Genomic DNA, 19,021 nt, shown 5'->3' with positions numbered 1-19,021 from the left:
ACAGTTTCAAGACCATGAACATCTATATATTCAACATCAGAAAGGGAACTGATAATAGCTTCTAATGCCTGGTGATTTTATTGTTGTTCTTTCTTCTAATCATCAGTCAAGGGTCCAGTAGGTGTAGTATACTTATTTTCTATATGATCCCAATACTGACTACCAAGACTCTTAATGTAAATATTCATTGTGTCACTCCATATTCTATAGTTATCTTTGTTGAACTTCGTACCTTATTTCTTCATCATGATCTACAAGATGTTTTCCTCAAGTTGTTAGGCTTTTAGATTAAGAGGACCTGAGATGGTATGATACCAATTGATGGTATGATGAAAGAATAAGTATTTGGTAGAATACTAAGAGGGGGGTGGGGTGAATCAGTATATTAAAAAATTGATACCAAGTTCCCAAACTCAAACTCAGTCAAACAATGTAAACATATCTCAATCAAGATCAATATTCATAAGAATACTTGACATCAACCGGTTTAACTGTTATGACAACTTTAATAGTAAACAACTTCAATCTTGTAAACATCAACAATGCTTAATCATAACTCAACATATTTAACTCTCAAAGTTTCTTCATAAAATGCCTTATCAAAAATTAACCACATAAACAAATAAGATCACAACCACAAAAGAATTTACCACTTGACACAAATGTTTATATGTGGAAAACCCAAATAAGTAAAAACCACAGTGAGATGGGACTCACAAGGATAGCTATCTGAACTCTTCTGAAGTTTGCCCTGTTAGGAGCCAAGCCTATTAAAGCTTTACAATAAGTCCTATTAAGAACTAATTCTGGTTAAGGGATTTACAAATATGCCTTGATGAAAAGAACAATACCCTATTAGGAGTAATGTCGCTGGAGGATTTAAGAATCCAAGCTAATGGACCACCTTGTTAGAGGATTTAATGAGTAACCAAGCTTGTTAGAGCTTACCCGGTTAAGGGATTTCACTTCTGCTATAATTGTTAGAAAACAACAGGTTTTTCTTTATCTGTCTAAGTAGCACTACATTTGCTTGATCAGATCCTTCTAAGCTTCAATTTGCCTTCACTTAAAGTGCAGATCCATTAATTGGTTAGGCAACTACACACTCAACAGTTTTTCTACCAATCTTGCCAACACTTTTTACAAACAACTTCATCGACCTTAAATACAAAATCAATTAGGTCAGTAACACAACAAAAAAACCTAATTCTCATCATTGAGATTACAAACAAATTGGTACAATCTTGACCATTAGAAATCATGACAATCTCTTCACATTCTTGAAGAAAATCCCAACCGCTCCATGATCACCGCTTCATTGGACTTTGTAACTCAACACATGTTGTGCATTAGATGCAATCCACTTTGATCCTTCCCTTGACAAAAACAAATGTGCCAAAACAATTTGAACATATCCTTATACAATGATCACACGTGTCTCCATCATTACTACTTATTAGATAATAAACAATCAAACTTGATTGGTTAGGGTTTAACAACTGATAGGGTTTACCAGTTCCATTACATAGAAAGATTTAACCCTTTACACCGGTTCACTGGTTCAACTCACAAAATTTACATACCGGTTTACAACATCTTCCACAAAGCTCTTCTTATTGGTTACTAGCCAATATCAAAAACAACAATATCAGCAATAACATGAATACCATTACCAGTTCAATTGACATCAATGACAACATATCACTAATGCAATCTCTATGCAAAATACCAACAATGGTCACATAGGGACACAGGTTCGCATGGGGGTCTTGTATGTTAGCCCACCTTTACAGAGAGCTTCACTAAGTGGTGTATCTAGGATATAATAGTTTATTAGCGGGGGTGACTTTACTATAGGTGTGGGCTGAGGATGGGCTAGATATGTCCTATGTTTATATGTCAAGATATCTGATCGGGCGGACGCCCTTTATCATCGAGTGATTTTTGCATAGCCGTGTTCAGCGACAGTATGGGAGACAATAGGGGATGCCACAGGGAGTGTGTTTGTATGCTCACCGAAGATAGGATGTGCTTGAGTGGGGACCCACTGTAGATAGTGTAGCAATGGTAGAGGAGTATATGACACTAGTAAGCCAGATCTAGGATTATGGAGATGGGGTCATTGATGCTGGGATGACAGAGGAGTTTGTAGTGTACTTTATGGCACATGCAGTGGCATGGATATTTGATCCAACATAGATGTTACTTGCCTTTGATGATGATGAAGATGAGCAGCCAGAGAGGTGAGGGGGAGTCAGACAGAGAGATGAGGAGGGAGAGGAGGTAGGAGATGGAGATGGAGATGATGGAGGAGGTGGTGGAGGAGGTGATGGAGGAGGTTGTGTTGGGAGTATTTAAAATTGAGTCAAAGTTTGTAGGCCTATTTCAAAATTTTGCTCAGTATGATAGAAAGGCACCTAAACGAGTCAGTCCGCATGGCCTAGTTAGCAAGGGGGTAAAATGGAGCCAGTTTATTTTCAGAGGGTAAGGCTCGGGATTCATGCCCCACACCTTTCATTTGGCCTATTCAGTGATGTGAAACTTTCAGAATTCAATTTGGAGAATTTTATGAGGTACCGGTTTTGAGGGGTGAGCTGGAAGTGCATTTTAGGCGCAAATGCAGATTTTATTGAGTAGCCTACTTTGAGCGATTACATCTTTTGCCCTGTTGATCGTCATGAAGAAATTCAAAATGGATTCAATTCTATGCATAAATGCGAGTGTGCTCACAAATTTTCAAGTCTTAACGAATCCATTTGCTCAGTTTTTGAAGCCGATTCCGTTTGCAGTTTGTGTGTTTTGGCAAGTCTCTGTTTCGACAGCTAGTCGGAGCCCTGTTTCGCATAAGTGTAAAAGTTACCTCAGTAAGCGTCATGCCATAATGTCTGTTTCAGGCTGATGTTGGTATAAATGATGAGCTACGTTTCAAATTTCAAGGCTCTACCAATCCGTTTGATCAGTTTTCAAAAGAGCTCATTTTGCCATCATTTTCAGTTATCCGCACTCCAGTGTTAGATCAGTTAATGTAGCCATTTTGGTGAGTGTGCCATTTGCATCCTGTCAATTTGGTGATCGAACTGAGAATTCAAAGATTTAATATGTACTTAAAGGTACCTATGTTCCAAATTTGAGGACCCACGGAGGTCGTTTGATATTTTTGAGAAAGGCGTCATGTGTTGCCAGGACATTGACTTCATCAGGGCCGCAGTGTCGACAAAGTCAGTTGGGCATTTTCGGAAATTAATACCTCTTCGCTCGAGACTCATCTTGAGAAACTGTTTGGTAGAAGTCATCCTTGTATATCAGAGTACACGCCTGTCAGATGGCGAGCTCCAGAAAGGTGTTTTGACCACATTGAAAATTATGTTTTCGCGATTAAATGCGAAAATTGTGGCGTAATCGCCTGAAGGTTGCAAATTTCAGTCGGATGATCCGAAAATGATGCCGATTATTTCCAGAGGTAAGTTTAATGTTCCTAAAGCATTTTTAGAGGTCAATTGCGTGAAAGCGAAATTTTTTTTAGTCGGACCCACTTTGGGGCCCGACTTGACTTGTAGCGTCCCGAGGTTTAGAATCAAGATTGAAATTGATAGCTTAAATTATATGTTTATATGATTTGAGTAATAGGGTAAAACTTGGAGGGAGGAAAATATTGTGACAAAATGTTCAGCATGCCAACTATTCCCTTTGCCATAAAAATTTAACCAAAACCAGAGCACTACATTCTTAAAGTGGGTAGAAGTAGCAACAATAGAGGAGATCCAAGATGCAATTGAAGTCCCAAGTAAAGTAGGTACTGCATTATGTATGGCAGCTGCCTTGAAAAAAGCTCATGAAACAGAATGTAGGGAATTGGTTAGAATATTACTTGCAGCTGGAGTAGATCCAGAAACCCAAGATTTGCAACGGAGGCAAATAGCTCTACATGCAGCAGCAATTGCTAATGATGTAGAAATGGTGAAGATCATCTTAGATGCAGGTGTTCATGTGGATGTTAGAGATGCACACAATACAACACCTGTTCATGTTGCCTTAGCTAGGGGATCAAAGGCATGTGTGGGACTGCTTTTGGAAAGTGGGGCCAACTGCAACTCGCAGGATGGTGAGTGGGCTGCGTTGGAGCCTTGAAACTAAAGCAAGCATTATATCTCCCTTCCCCCATGCGTGGTGTGCTGGAAGGTACAGACACTGTTATCATGGATTGGGGAGGAGTTTTTTTTTTAAGTTTTCAAACAAATTGATATGGAAGCCTCCTCTTTCTCCTCACGCACCCTCCCATTTTCCTCCCAGAGTTCACGTGGCATGTGAAAAGGCCATAAAAACAAAACACAATCAAGCAAATACATTGGCAAGTCTAAAGCATCATGCTCCCTACGTGATCATTAGAAGGCGATGTTTTCTTTAAGAACAAAGTTTAAACTACATTGAACAGGTGTAATACCAGTTAAACTTCCTCTATATGGCTAAAAAAAAATATAATTTTTGCTGTAGCGTGGTAATTACATTGTTCGAAGAAGCAAAAGCCGGTAGCACTGATGTTAAAACCATAGCTTCTGCATTTAATTTGGAGAGAGAGAATCCTTTCCTGTCAAAATCTATTCATCTGAATTCATCGCCTTCTGTGAGCTTGTCCCTTTTTCCATCATTAAGTGATCCGGTTGTTTCAAGTGGTTCTGCATCTCCAGCATCTGAAGTTATAGCCCCTAGATCTTGGCTGCGAGATGCTACAAGACAAAAAGAGATCATCAATGGTATTTCTAGAGGATGCTATGAATTGTGCAGAAGACTTGTTGAAATTCTTATGTCAGTGGTTGGTTGACAACTGCATGGACGACATGAAATTCATGGCAAATCAATTTGACAAAATTCTTTTTGATCCTAGTGACTTCCAATTCCTTTGAACGAATTACCTACACAGAGGCAGTTGATATTCTGAAAAAGAATGTCAAGTTTGAGAGCACGATAGAGTGGGGTATGGATTTCAACGTCGACCAGGAGAGATTCTCGGTGGAAGAAGTTTTCAAGAAACCAATGATTGTTTATAATCATCCCAAACAAATCAAGTCCTTTTCCATGCATCTCAATGATGATGGAGTGACAATCGCTTCCATGGATGTGCTTGTTCCAAAGGTAGGAGTATTGATGTCTGGAAGCCAACGGGAGGAGCGATATGAAGTTCTTGAGAAACGATTGAATGAACTTGGGTTGCCATTGGGCCATCGTGCATTTTTTGACTGTCATGCAATTTTGCAACAGAACCAAATTTTCACCTTTCACTAACATTGAAGACTATCATGTACATGCCAAAGTAAAAACGATGTTTTCCCCCAGCAATTGGACCAATCTGGCAATCAGTTTCTTTTTGTGGGTTTCATAATGATGCAATTGTCACTGTTGAATATAAGAAGTGGAGAATCAACACAGTTTGCAAGCATGGTGTTTGGAATATGGGGGGAGGATGAGAAACTTTCAACCAAATCGCACTGGCAAATGAAACTTCCAGGCAGTCACTCAGAGAATTCTTAAAAATGAAGCTACAGGCTTAACATCATTATCCCACATGCACTGGGAAGTGTTCTTTTTTAATGTTTATATGCAAAAGCGCATAGCAATATAATGTCTAAGCTTTAAAGGCTTTTGACACAAGGTGCTCATGGGCGCCCAGGGCGGGCCCATGGGTGAGCACGCTTCTTGAGGCAAAGGAAGAATTGACTGGACGAAGACAAAGTGGACCCCACGTAGGCATGCTTCTCGAGGCAAAAAGGTGAAATTTTGCAGACGAAGGCCGAGTTAAAGAGCGAGCAAGTTCGAGAGAGATCGACGGCTCGCGCTATTTCGCGAAGGAAGATGCACAAAGTTTAAACCCTGCGAAATAGTGAGAGTAAATGAGAGCCGTCCACATGGCACGTAGGTGGCGGGTACGGTCAGCGGTCCAACAGGTGGGTCCCGGTGAGGTGGTACACGTTGGCGCACAGGTTGCAGCCCAGTGGCGATGATGTGGCGGCCAGGTGGCAATGACGAAGTAGATGACGTGGTGATGATGAGATGTCATCCCAGGTGGTGCCCAGTAGACCCCATCAGCCAATCAGACCCCGCCACGTGGCAAGGCGTCAGAGCACAAATGGAGGCAAAAATTTAAATTTAAAATTGTTTATTATATAGTTTAGACTATATTAATAAATGAAAAATTTAAATGTTTGAGCATATTGGGGAATTAATTCGCCCAGGACTCAATTTTTGGCCAAGGTGTAAAGTGTTATATATTTTCGGAAAGCTCTCAGAGCGAGGAATCCGATTATGCAGTTAATTTGGACAAATGTGAGATATTTTAGAAGCAGTTTCTACGGGAACAAAATTCAGTTAGAGAGGAGAGACACTTGGCAGTTTTCAGTTGTGAATTTGTTTTTCTTCCCTCCTCTTTTTATTCCCCATTCTTCTCAGTTGTAAGGGTTCCAGAATTCTGTGAGGAAGTGCTCCAGTTTTCATGGCTTCCATTTTCTAAAATTCTTGACCCAAACTTGTAAAGTTCTATGGATCTACTCAGGGTATAGAAGCTACATTGCAGGATGACAGATTGTTTTCTAGTTGCAGGTCTTACTTGTGTCAGGCATGAGTAAATTTCCCATGATATTGTCTCTGTGATATGTTTTTTCATTATTATGAATTCAATCCTCAAGGAGGATGAAATTTGTCATCTCAAGGAGGTTGTGTGACTGTTTATAGGTATCCTTCAAGGAAGGTTTTAAATTCTATAGTCAGTCATAAATGATGAAATGTATTTCCAGATCTGATAAATTTGTGAATGAATCAAATAGTGCATTAATATCAGGTATTGGTGCATGAATATCTTGTTTAAGGAAAACAAATTTGCATCTATGATTCATATTTGCAGTTCTGTTTGTAACTCTATTGCCCAATGAACAAGGCACTGGTCTTGCAAGTTTAGGGATAGTTTCAGATCAACATTTTAAAAGACAAATCTATTTCCCTTTATGTTTAGGGGTGTGTTCTTCTCATTCCAAGCTCTGTTTCATCCTATTGTTTGTATAGATCTAGCCAATCTGTAATGTTTCCTAACCTATTGAGATTGTGAAATGATCTATCTGCTTAATGTTGATGCAGTTACGTGTCTGTAATTGTTGTATTTGGTGCATCAAGAGGGTGTCCCCCCCTAGGTCTAGCAGAACCTGAAGTGCAGGAGGATCAATTAGGGTCCTATGTTATGTTGTCCAAGCCCTGATGTGTTTTGTAGACTGAAATTGGCCATTTCATAGAAAGATTTGCAGGTGTTCTTGGGTTATCACTTTTAGTGAACAACAGGTTGGAGGGGAGGAGGGAGAGGAGGAGATAGAGGGAGAGGAGGAGATGATGGAGGAGGTGGTGGAGGAGGTGATGGAGGAGGGCTCGTTCTTGGTGCTGGTGGGGTTGGTAGGGTAGGTGCAGTTTTAGTGGCGGTTGGTGGTATAGAGGATGTTAGGTGACCCACCCAGAGGAGGAGATCTGATGTTTTACCTCCACTGGTGCCTCAGACAAGGACAGGTATGGGTGGGACCACAAAACAAGTACCCAAGATTAGGGTACCCACCCATCGATAGGATTCACATATTAGAGACCTATAGGTCACAGTGCAAGAGCTACAGGCACAGGTGTTAGCATAACAACTCTAGATTACACAGATTATGGAAGAGTGGGATACATAGAGAGAACATTGGGGCTAGGCATAGGATCTTGCTGAGAGATTGGAGAGAGAGATAAGTGGTGCCCTGATGTAGGACATGTTGAGGGAGATATGATACATGACCAAGGAGGCCAAGTACTACAAGCGTTTATATGAGGAGGTGGTCTCTAGAGATCACAAAGCTCCTAGCTATGCAGCTTGTCGATCTGCTCATAGTCATATGGGGATAGAAAGTAGAGGTGTTACAGGGCCTGCTCGACATGATCCACCTGGTGGAGATCCAGTGGCTGGGACATCTGCTATGAAACTGTCATCCTCAGGAGATAGTCATACCTGAGAGACTTGTCTCTATTGTATTTTGATTGTTTTGTTGTATTTTGATAGACATGATATCCCTTGTACATTTTGACCATTTTTGAGATAGATAATATATATGGCACTGATTTGCTCGGATCCACATGTGTTATTGATGATGATTCGATGATGATGATGCCATGCTTAGATAATGATGTTCTGGATTTTGATGATGATGTATGATTTATGATAAGATAAGAGTGTGAGGATGTATGTGCATTGATTACTTTGACTTATGAGATGTATCTTGAAAATAAGATGTAGGATGATGATGATGTGAGATTAATGATATGCAACTAAATGCAAGATTAAAATGATGTTAAATGATATGCAGCTAAATGCAAGCTTAAGAATGATATGTAGCTAAATGATCACTTTAATTTTGTCATTGTCATTCATGTTAGTCACTTGTTTGTGCTTTGTTTGTGTTTGTCATCATTGAGATTTTGATATGTTGGAAGTTTATACAAGCATAATGGTATAATTGAACCATAATGACTTGAGTGAAACTTACATGGATTTTGATATTGCAAGACGAGACAAGCATTGAGGTATAATTGAACCAAGATGACCTGAGTGTTGCTTGCATAAAATAGACAAGAGCTCACCATTTATATGTGCAAAGTGGAACAATGTCTTAAATGATATGTTTCCAATCCTGTCTCAAGAGAATATTTGCACCGTACAAATTATTTCCTCACAAACAAAAAACTAAAAAAAATATCAGATTCCTTTGTTGCTTTCTCTAGCTCAATGCATCCTCAAGTAGCTCAGGAGATCCAATGATTCAAAAATTTAAGATATAAAATAGTCAAAACTTTATGCCAGATGTAAACAAATTATAATTTCGAAAATCATCCATCATGTGTGTGTTTAAAGTTGTAGTTGGATAATGGTCTTGTTTTCTAGTCTGAAGAGCAATTGTTGACATTGTTTCCTTATCATGTCATGATTCTTCTTGTTTGTTGTTTGAATTATTAAAGTGAGATGAATGCTACCCCTAGTCACATATATCTATCAATGTGGATATACATGTTTTTGATTACGAAAAAATAGGTTTTGAAGGGGCCCCAAAACCCTTTGCATTAAAGCCTTAAGATGATAGAACATTAGGAAACAAGACAAAACAAACAACTAAAAAACCATCAAAGAAATGAGAAATATCTAGCAAAAGCCCCATGGAGCCATCAACGACTAGTCAAAACAGACAAAAAACAGAAAAACAAACTACTTAATGTTTTTCAGGGCATTAGCCAAATTTCCACTAATCCCATACAATTATTTGATATTATCCCTCAGGTTAGGGATTTCCTTAGCGGAGGCCACAATAGCTTTCTTCATGCTTTCCCTTGCTCTCTTTGTCACTCCACTAGGTGCACTTTCTGCAGTCCCTGTCTCAATTATGTCTTCTTCAATGTCAATGTCCATGACATATTTGGGATTGCTGGAGCCCTCAAGGACCTTCAAGTTCTCAGTAACAACAGTGAGGATGTTCGGAATCATAACCAGAAGGTTTTTCATTGCAGTTTTTCCTTCTTCCAGGTTATCTATCCGAGCTTCTAGCTTCTTTTATTTTTCCTCCATATCCTTCTTCCATTGCCCTTGGTCCCTATCATCTTTCTTCCTTTTCTCTTCCCACTGCTTCCCATTTTTTTACAGGCTCTTTATTCCTTCATACACCCAACTGTCAAAGCCCATTCTGGCTTTGGATAGATTTTTTAGATTATCTAGGATTAACCCTTCCCCATCATAATCCTTTCCCCTTCTTAGATTCTCTTTGTCCATATCCTACTCAAATTCCTTATTCTTCTCCTACTCAATATCCATATCTTTTTCCTTATTATCCTTGTTTTCCTGTTCCTCCATTGGATGGCTATTGATAGTGCCTAAACTAACACTATGGGTTGGGCTTTCATGGTCGGAAACATCCTCAGCTCCTCCTTCCTCTTCCCCCATTTCCTCTTCTTTATATGTTGATCTCCAAGCCATGGTGGAATATGATATGGATAACTGTGTTTGGATAATCAAGGACAGTGACTACATTAAGTATGTCTGGGATAATGTTACATAAATAAGTGTTGAGCGATGACCACTAGCTAAGACTTGGATGGATGTAAAAAATATGAGTACTGATAGATAGAGGAGACGATCTCTCACAAATAGCACCTGTTGCTAGGTTTTCACTACTTGGTTTTATTGCACTTTTTTGTTTTGTTTTTTATTTTTTTGTATTTTTCTGATTTTTTTATTTTTTATTTTTTTTAATCGCTTTTTCCATGCATTGGACAACTTAAGTGTAGAATTTCTTCAGATGGATTTTGTTGGTTGGTTTGTTAAGCACGTCCCCTTCTGAAGTTGTTAGCTGATAGGTGCCTGATTCGTAGGCTGATATGATGACAAAGAAACCCAACCAATTAGGTTCAAACTTCCCCTTCTTTTCTCGATCTTGTTGATTTCTTGGTTTTTCCTTTAGTACAAGATCACCGAGTTTGAAAGCCCTAGGAATGACTCTATGATTGTAGCTTTTGCACATTCGCTACTGATATGCCTTGAGATGGTCATAGGCATGTTGTCATTTTTCATCAAGAAGCTCTAGTTCATCCAATTTGTTGACTCGATACTCCTCATTTGGTATGAAGCCCTTCAAATATACTCTGAGAGATGGAATTTCTACCTCAAGAAGTAGAATTTCTTCTGATCTGTACACCAGTGAATATGGCATAGACCTTATAGGTGTTCAAATGCTAGTTCTATATGCCCAAAGTGTCAGTATTGAGTTGTTGATGCAGAGAGTCTTGAAGCCTTGAATGATCTGCCTTCTTTGGGTGACTTGTCCTACTCAACCCTTCAACTACTCAAGTCCTTCCTATGGCACTTGGCAGGGCTTATGATAATGAGACCTCCAAGGTTTGAACCTTCTTGAATTGTCTCCTAGGTATAGCCAATGGTTTCTAGACAATCAACTCCACCACTTGAGGTTGTCACCTCAGTTACTCACACACTCCACTCCTGGGCTCCAACCACTCCTGCAAGGATCTTAACACACAATCTCTTCCTATGGTTCCCCAATGCATCAACAAGGTGTCTTCAATGTGTTTTGAGTTTTAAGACTCACCAAATCCATCACCTTGTCTTCTTAACCCTTCAAGGTCTCTACTAGCACCTAATTAGGCCTAATTGCATTAGCCCTCCCTAGGTAGTTTTAGGGATTTAATTTTCAAAAGTCCCAAAAAAGCCTATAAATAAATCATGGATTTGAGTACCCTTTTGGAAGTTACAAACAATACTGGAAAAGTGCATCTAGGTTATCCATACAAGCAGGGTATCCAATTCTACATTATTTTGAAGGGTTTTTTAGGCCTAACCGGTGAATTGGAAAGATGGGTCTAGAAATCTTCACCAGTCAAATTTCCTAATCCAAAAACCTTGGGAACCTTTAATGGGACTTAGAGGTATTTCCATTCATATGCCACTTGGTCCTGCACCAATCTCCATGTGCTCACAAATCACACTTTACTTCTTGTCCTAACTCACCTACTCCCAGTGGTGAGCCTAGGGCTTCATTGTTTCTCCTCCTCTTGTACCTGCAACATCACACACCTTATTCCTAAGCTATTTATAGACCCTAACCTATCATTCTTAGTGATTTCAATAGGCACCATCAAAGAATGCCTAGGTTAGAGCCATTTCTTGCTCTTAAACCCTACTTGCAATGGTTTTGCTCCTAGTTGCAAGAATGAAAAAAATCTCTACAACCTGGAACAATCAAACCTGCAAATCAACCTTAATGAAATAAAATAAAATGAACATACAAAGATGGCAATTATTTTACACCATCTAGTCCATACTGGACCGTACAAGCAAGGAAAAACAAGACAAAACTATCAAAAACCGGTGGAAACAAGGTTGCTTCACAAACCAAAAACTTTCTCTTGTATTTCCAATCCTCCAACCCATAAAATGAAGTTAAATTTGGCTTATATCCACTTGTTTTAGTTAGTTCAACCAACTTCCTAACACCCATAGCCAAAAATGCAACTTTTGCAAGAAGTTGCAAAATGTTGCTCAACAACTTTTTCCAAGATGCAATTTTTGCATTCTATTGCATTCTAAGACTCTTAAAGGTCCTCAAACACCCTAGAAGACCTAAACACAAATAAATTGACTCCTAATACATGATTATATTCATCTAGAGTATTTTTCCTATGAACTACCTAAGCATCTCACTTCTTAGGCTAACAGCATCTTGAGCACAATTGACTCAAACCAAAATTTGGAAAACTCAATCTTGGCTCTACTGAGTATTCAATGGTTGGTCCATTATTACATCACAAATTAACACACAAAATAAAAATAAATCAAATCTTTCATTCTTGGAGTGCTAGGTGCCCTACACCATACTCCCCTAGGTGAAAGAACTCAAGTCCCTTGAGTCATAAGGTCTGAAATCTCTACTCCATGCTGAAGTATATCTACCTCTGACATCCAAATGGCATCTGAATCAGGTAACCCTTTTCACTTAACAAGATAGTGCTTGTAGACTCCTTTCCTTGTCTTTTTTACTATCTTGGTATCCAAGATACACTCTAACTCAATCGGTTGACTAGGTGGCAAATCCTTTACCCAATCTTCATGAACCGGTGATGGCATATCTATCTGATTTATTGGTGACTCTCCCTTGTATGTTTAGAGATCACATACATTAAAAATAGGAGATATTCCCAAGGTAGGTGGAAGTTCAACCTCATCGGCATTCTGCCCATACTTGTGCACCACCTTGAGAGGTCCAATTTTCTTCATCATGAGCTTGATAGGCTTCCCTTTTGGTAGTCTCTCCTTCCTAAGGTATGCCAGCACTAAGTCTCCTACTTGAAATTGTAGCTTCCTCCTTGTTTTATTAGCTTGAACCTTATACTGCTCGGATTTTTGTTGTAAGGACTGCCTTACCTTATCATGCACCTCTTTAATGCCTTCTGCAAAGTTCTCCCCTTGTGCACTCTTGGGTGCCATTGAACTAAGATCTCTGAGCTCTAATACACCCCTAGGATGTAATCCATACACTATCTCAAAAGTACTTTTACCTATGCTATGGTTCACTGAGTCATTATATGCATATTCTGCCTATCCAAGTACTAGATCCCAAGTCTTCCCATGTTGTTTGGTAATACATCTTAGCAAGTTACCCAATGATAGGTTGACTACCTTTGTCTGACCATTTGATTGAGGATGATAGGTAGTTGAGAAAGATAACCTGGTGCCCAACTTCCTCCAAGGTGTCCTCCAAAAGTGGCTCAAAAACTTCACATCTCTATCACTAACAATGTTGATTGGAAGACCATGAATTTTGACTATCTCCTTGAAGAATATGCCTGCAATATAGGTGGCATCATTGGTACTCTTTCAAGGTATGAAATGTGCCATTTTTCTGAACCTATCTACTATCACATACATATTATCAAATATTCTTGGTGTCCTAGGCAAGCCTAACACAAAATTCATGCTCAAACATTCCCATGGCCTTTGAGGTATGACAAAGGGCTGATATAGACCTGCATTACTTGAGGTTCCTTTTTCTCTTTGGCAGATGGTACATTGCTGTACAAATATTATCACTTTTGATTGCAACTTGGGCCAATAATAAAACCTACCAACCTGCTCCAAAGTCTTATCAATGCCAAAATGACCTCCTAGACCTCCTTGATGCTTCTCTTGAATAATATTTTGCCTCATAGAAAATTAAGGTATGCAAAGAAGATGACCTTTGAACATGAAACCCTCTTGTATCATGTATTTTGAATAAGAGACATGTGAGGTGTTAGAAAAATCAGAACAAACATTATATATCTCTACAAAATCCTTATCATCCTTGTAGAGGTCTTTTAACTCACTCAAACCCACAGTTTGCAATTGAATCTCCTGCATGGTCATGATTCTCCTACTTAGTGCATCAACAACTTTTTTGGCTATTCCTTTTTTATGTTTGATAGTGAATGTATAAGATTTTAGGTACTCAACCCACTTTAGGTTTCTTTGGTTCAACTTCTCTTGCCCATTGAGAAAACTAAGGGCATGGTTGTCAGTGAAGACTTCAAATACTTTGGGCAGCAGGTAGTGATGCCATTTTTTCAATGCTTGAACCATTGCATACAACTCCAAGTCATGTGTGGAGTACCTTTTCTTGGCTTCATTTAACTTCTCTGAGAAGAAAGCTATAGGACGTCCCTCTTGGCTTAAAACTGCCCCTATTGCCCTTTGGCTTGCATCACATTCTACTGTAAACAACTGATTGAAATCAGGCAATTTAAGGGTTGAAAGCTCTACTATCTTGTTTTTCAACATCTCAAACCCCTTATTGGCTTCCTCTGTCCACTTAAAGTGACATTTAATCCCTCCTTTAATGGTATTAAGAATAGGAGCACAAACATGGCTAAAGTTTCTCACAAATTTCCTATAAAAAGATGTCATTCCATGAAAGCTTCTAACTTCACTTATGCCCCTAGGGATAGGCCAATTTAGTATTGAATCTACCTTGGATCCATTTTTAAACATCCATGAGAAATAACAAAACCAAGGTATACAAGCTTTGTTTTCAAAAAATCACATTTTTCAAGGTTAATCTTGAGTTGATCCTCCTTCAACTTCTTCAAAACCATCTCCAAATGCTTGAGGTGTTCCTCCTTGAACCTGTTGTAGATCAAAATGTCATCAAGATATAAAATTACAAATCTACCAATAAACTCCACTAAGACTTCATTCATGAGCCTTTGGAAGGTACTAGGTGCATTGGTGAGGCCAAATGGCATTACCAACCACTCATATAGGCCTGCATTGGTTCTAAAGGTTGTCTTCCATTCATCTCCAGGTTTGATTCTGATCTGATGGTAACCAGACTTTAAGTCCACCTTTGTGAAGTAGCTTGCACCTCCTAGATTGTCTAATAGGTCTTCAATCCTTGGCATGGTAAACCCGTACCTTATAGTAATCTTGTTAATTGCTTTGGAGTCCATGCACATTCTCCATTTGCCTCCCTTCTTAGGCACTAATACAGTAGGAACAATAAATGGTCTCAAAATCTTCTTGATAAACCCTTTGTCTAAGAGTTCTTGCACTTGTTTGGCGATCTCTTCATTTTGACTAGGTGTCATTTTGTAGGTAGCTTTGTTTGGTAGATTGGCCCCTGGTATTAAGTCTATTTGATGATTTACATCTCTCATTAGAGGCAAAGAATCAGGTAATTCATCCCCTATCACTTCTATATATTTTTTGAGTAGACCTTGCACCTCTTGAAGCACTTCACTCATTGGATCTGCCTTAGCTTCTTCACTAAGTTTCAACACTATAGCATGGCCTTGATGTCCTTCTTGTTTCAACACTTTGAGAAAATCTTTTCCACTCATTAGCATCACACTTGAGCCTATTTGGTTTTCTTCCCTTGGTTCAGGTAGTGGATCTATTTGATACTTCTTCCCATTCTTGGTGATAAGATAGTTGTTCTTCTCCCCATCATGAGTAGCTCTCACATCATATTGCCATGGACGGCCCAACAGCAAATGACAAGTATCCATAGGCAATATGTCACATAATAATCTATCCTTATACTCACCAATTTCAAAATCCACCCATGCTTGTTGATCAACCAATACATGTTGACCCCGGTTGAGCCATGATACCTTATAGGGAGTGAGGTGAGGCAATCTTGTTAGTTTGAGTTTTTCCACCATTTCAACTAAGATAATATTCTTAGTGGAACTTGAATCTACAATCACTTTACAAATCTTCCCATATGACCTACACGTGGTTCTAAACAAGCTTTTCCTTTGTGGTGGCTCTTGAGCTTGGGGTGTCTTGAACATTGTTCTCCTCATCATCAATTTTTCTCCATCTGTCACTGGCCCTTCCTTGCTGATTGAAGAAGTTACACTTTGAGTTATGATAATGAGATCTCCAAGGTCTGAACCTTCTTGACTTGCCTCCTAGGTATAGGTAATGGTTTGTGGACAATCAACTCCACCACTTGAGGTTGTCACCTCAGTTACTCACACACTCCTCTCCTGGGCTCCAACCACTCCTGCAAGGATCTTAACACACAATCTCTTCCTATGGTTTCCCAATGCATCAACAAGGTGTCTTCAATGTGTTTTGAGTTTTAAGACTCACCAAATCCATAGCCTTGGCTTCCTAACCCTTCTAGGTCTCTACCAACACCTAATTAGGTCTAATTGCATTAGCCCTCCCTAGGTGGTTTTAGGGGCTTAATTTGAAAAAGTCTCAAACAAGCCTAGAAATAAATCATGGATTTTAGTATTATTTTGGAAGTTATAGACAATACCAGAAAAGTGCGTCTAGGTTATCCGTACAAGTGGTGTTTCCAATGCTGCACTATTTTGAAGGGTTTTTTAGGCTCAGCCGGTGAATTGGCAAGATGGGTCTAGAACTCTTCACCAGTAAAATCTTCTTCTCCAAAAACCTTGGGAACCTTCAAGGGGAATGAAAGGAATTTCCATTCATATGCCACTTGGTCCTGCACCAATCTCCATGTGCTCGCAAATCACACTTTACTTCTTGTCCTAACTCACCTACTCCTAGTGGTGAGCCTAGGGCTTCATTGTTTCTCCTCCTCCTGGACCTGGAAAATAACACACCTTATTCCTAAGCTATGTATAGAACCTAACCTAACATTCGTAGTGATTTCAATAGGTTCCAGCAAATAATGCCTAGGTTAGAGCCATTTCTTGCTCTTAAACCCTACTTGCAAGGGTTTTGCTCCTAGTTGCAAGAATGAAAGAAATCTCTACAACCTGGAATAATCAAACTTGGAAATCAACCTTAATGAAAGAAAATACAATGAGCATACAAATATGGCAATGATTTTACACCATCTATTCCGTACTGGACCGTACAAGCAAGGAAAAACAAGACAAAACTATAAAAAACTGGTGGAAACAAGGTTGCTTCACAAACCAAAAAATTGCTCTTGCATTTCCAATCCTCCAACCCATACAATGAAGTTAAATTTGGCTTATATCCACATGTTTTAGTTGGTTCAACTAGATTCCTAATGCCCATAACCAAAAAATGCAACTTTTGCAAGAAGTTGCAAAATGTTGCTGAACAACTTTTGACAACTTTTGCTCCAAGATGCAATTTTTGCATTCTATTGCATTCTAAGACTCTTAAAGGTCCTCAAACACCCTAGAAGACATAAACACAATTAAATTGACTCCTAATACATGATTACATTCATCTAGAATATTTTTCTTGTGAACTACCTAAGCATCTCACTTCTCAGGCTAACAACATCCTGAGCACAATTGACTCAAACCAAAATTTGGACAACTCAACCATGGCTCTATTGAGTCCTCAATGGTTGGTCCATTATTACATCACAAATTAACTCACAAACTACAAAGAAATCTAAGCTTTCATTCTTGGAGTGCTAGGTTCCCTGCACTAGTTATACATGCCAATCCTTACCCACATCATTTACTATTTTTTGACGATTTTCAAGATTGTTTTATTTGATGCTTCTGCTTGACCATTCCTCTATGGGTATTAAGGTGTAGAGAAGCAATGTTGGATTTTGAATCTTTCACATAGCTCTCGTACGTGTTGATAAAGGAACTGGGAATGCCATATCTGCAAATTAGATAATTGAGAATAAATGAGGCAATCTATTTTCCAGTTACTGTGGTCATCAAGACTGCTTCAATCCACTTTGTGAAATACTTTGTTGCAGTCATAATGAACTTGTGTCCATTTGAAGAGGAAGGATGGATTTTCCCTACTAAATCAATTCCCCACTGACAGAAAGGCCAAGATGTTGTAAACAACTGAATCTCTTATGCTGGTGCATGGATAATATTTCCATGAATTTGGCACTTAGGACATTTCTTTGCAAATTGATAAGAGTCTTTCTCCATTGTCGGCCAATAATATCCCATTCTCAAAAGTTTCTTGGTGAGAGTAGGACCACTTGAATGTGTGCCACAGATACCCTCATGAATCTTGTGTAAGGAAGAGTCAGATTCATTACAATTAAGGCAACGAAGAAGCGTACCATCTAAACCTCGATGGTAAAGGGTATCAGTAGTTAAGGTATAATGGGCGGCTTGCCAGATGAAGTTGCATTTTTTGTTACGAGAGATATCGAGTGGAAGGGTATTGTTCTTAATATATTCATAGATTGTCCCATATAGAGGGGAGTCTGAATTGGTTAAAGCATAGATGACTTGGGATTCCAAATTGTCATAGGCTAGGGAAAACAATTTCTCTACCAGAAACTCATAATGACTCTGTTTCTCTGGAATTTGTAGCAGTGAAGCTATAGTGGCCATTGCATCAGCCGCTTTGTTGTCCAACCTTGGTATTTGCTCGAAGGTGATGTGTACAAAGTACCGTTTGAAATCATCCACCATTCTCTTGTATGACAACAGCTTATCACCCTTTTCCTAATAATCATCGTTGATTTGATTGATGACTAATTGAGAATCCCCATAGACTCTCAATTCGGTTATTCTCCATTCCACAACCATTTTGATTCCTGTGACCAGGGCTTCATACTTAGCATTGTTGTTGGTGCATGTAAACATTAGTCTATAAGATCTTGGAATGGTGTGCCCTTCGGGAGTGACGAACAAGATGATGACACCTAATCCATGTGGATATAGAAACTACCAAAGTATAGGGTCCACTGTTTGGGTGTGAGAGTAAGGACATCCATGTCTGGAAATTCCACCTGCATTGGTTGTTTATCTGGTAGTGGTGCTTCAGCCAGTTGATCTGCAATTACCTATCCTTTGATAGCCTGACGTTTTGTGTACTGGATATCAAACTCACTAAGAATCATTACCCATTTAGCCAGTCGACCTATAAGAGCTGCTTTGCTGAGTAAATACTTGAGAGGATCAATTTTTTCTACCAGCTTGATTGTATGGGCTAGCATGTAGTGACAGAACTTTTGAGAGGTGAATACCACAGCTAAGCAAGCCT

The sequence above is a fragment of the Cryptomeria japonica genome, chromosome 3, assembly GCF_030272615.1.
Source record: "Cryptomeria japonica chromosome 3, Sugi_1.0, whole genome shotgun sequence".
Taxonomy (NCBI): domain Eukaryota; kingdom Viridiplantae; phylum Streptophyta; class Pinopsida; order Cupressales; family Cupressaceae; genus Cryptomeria; species Cryptomeria japonica.
This window is presented reverse-complemented; position numbering follows the sequence as displayed.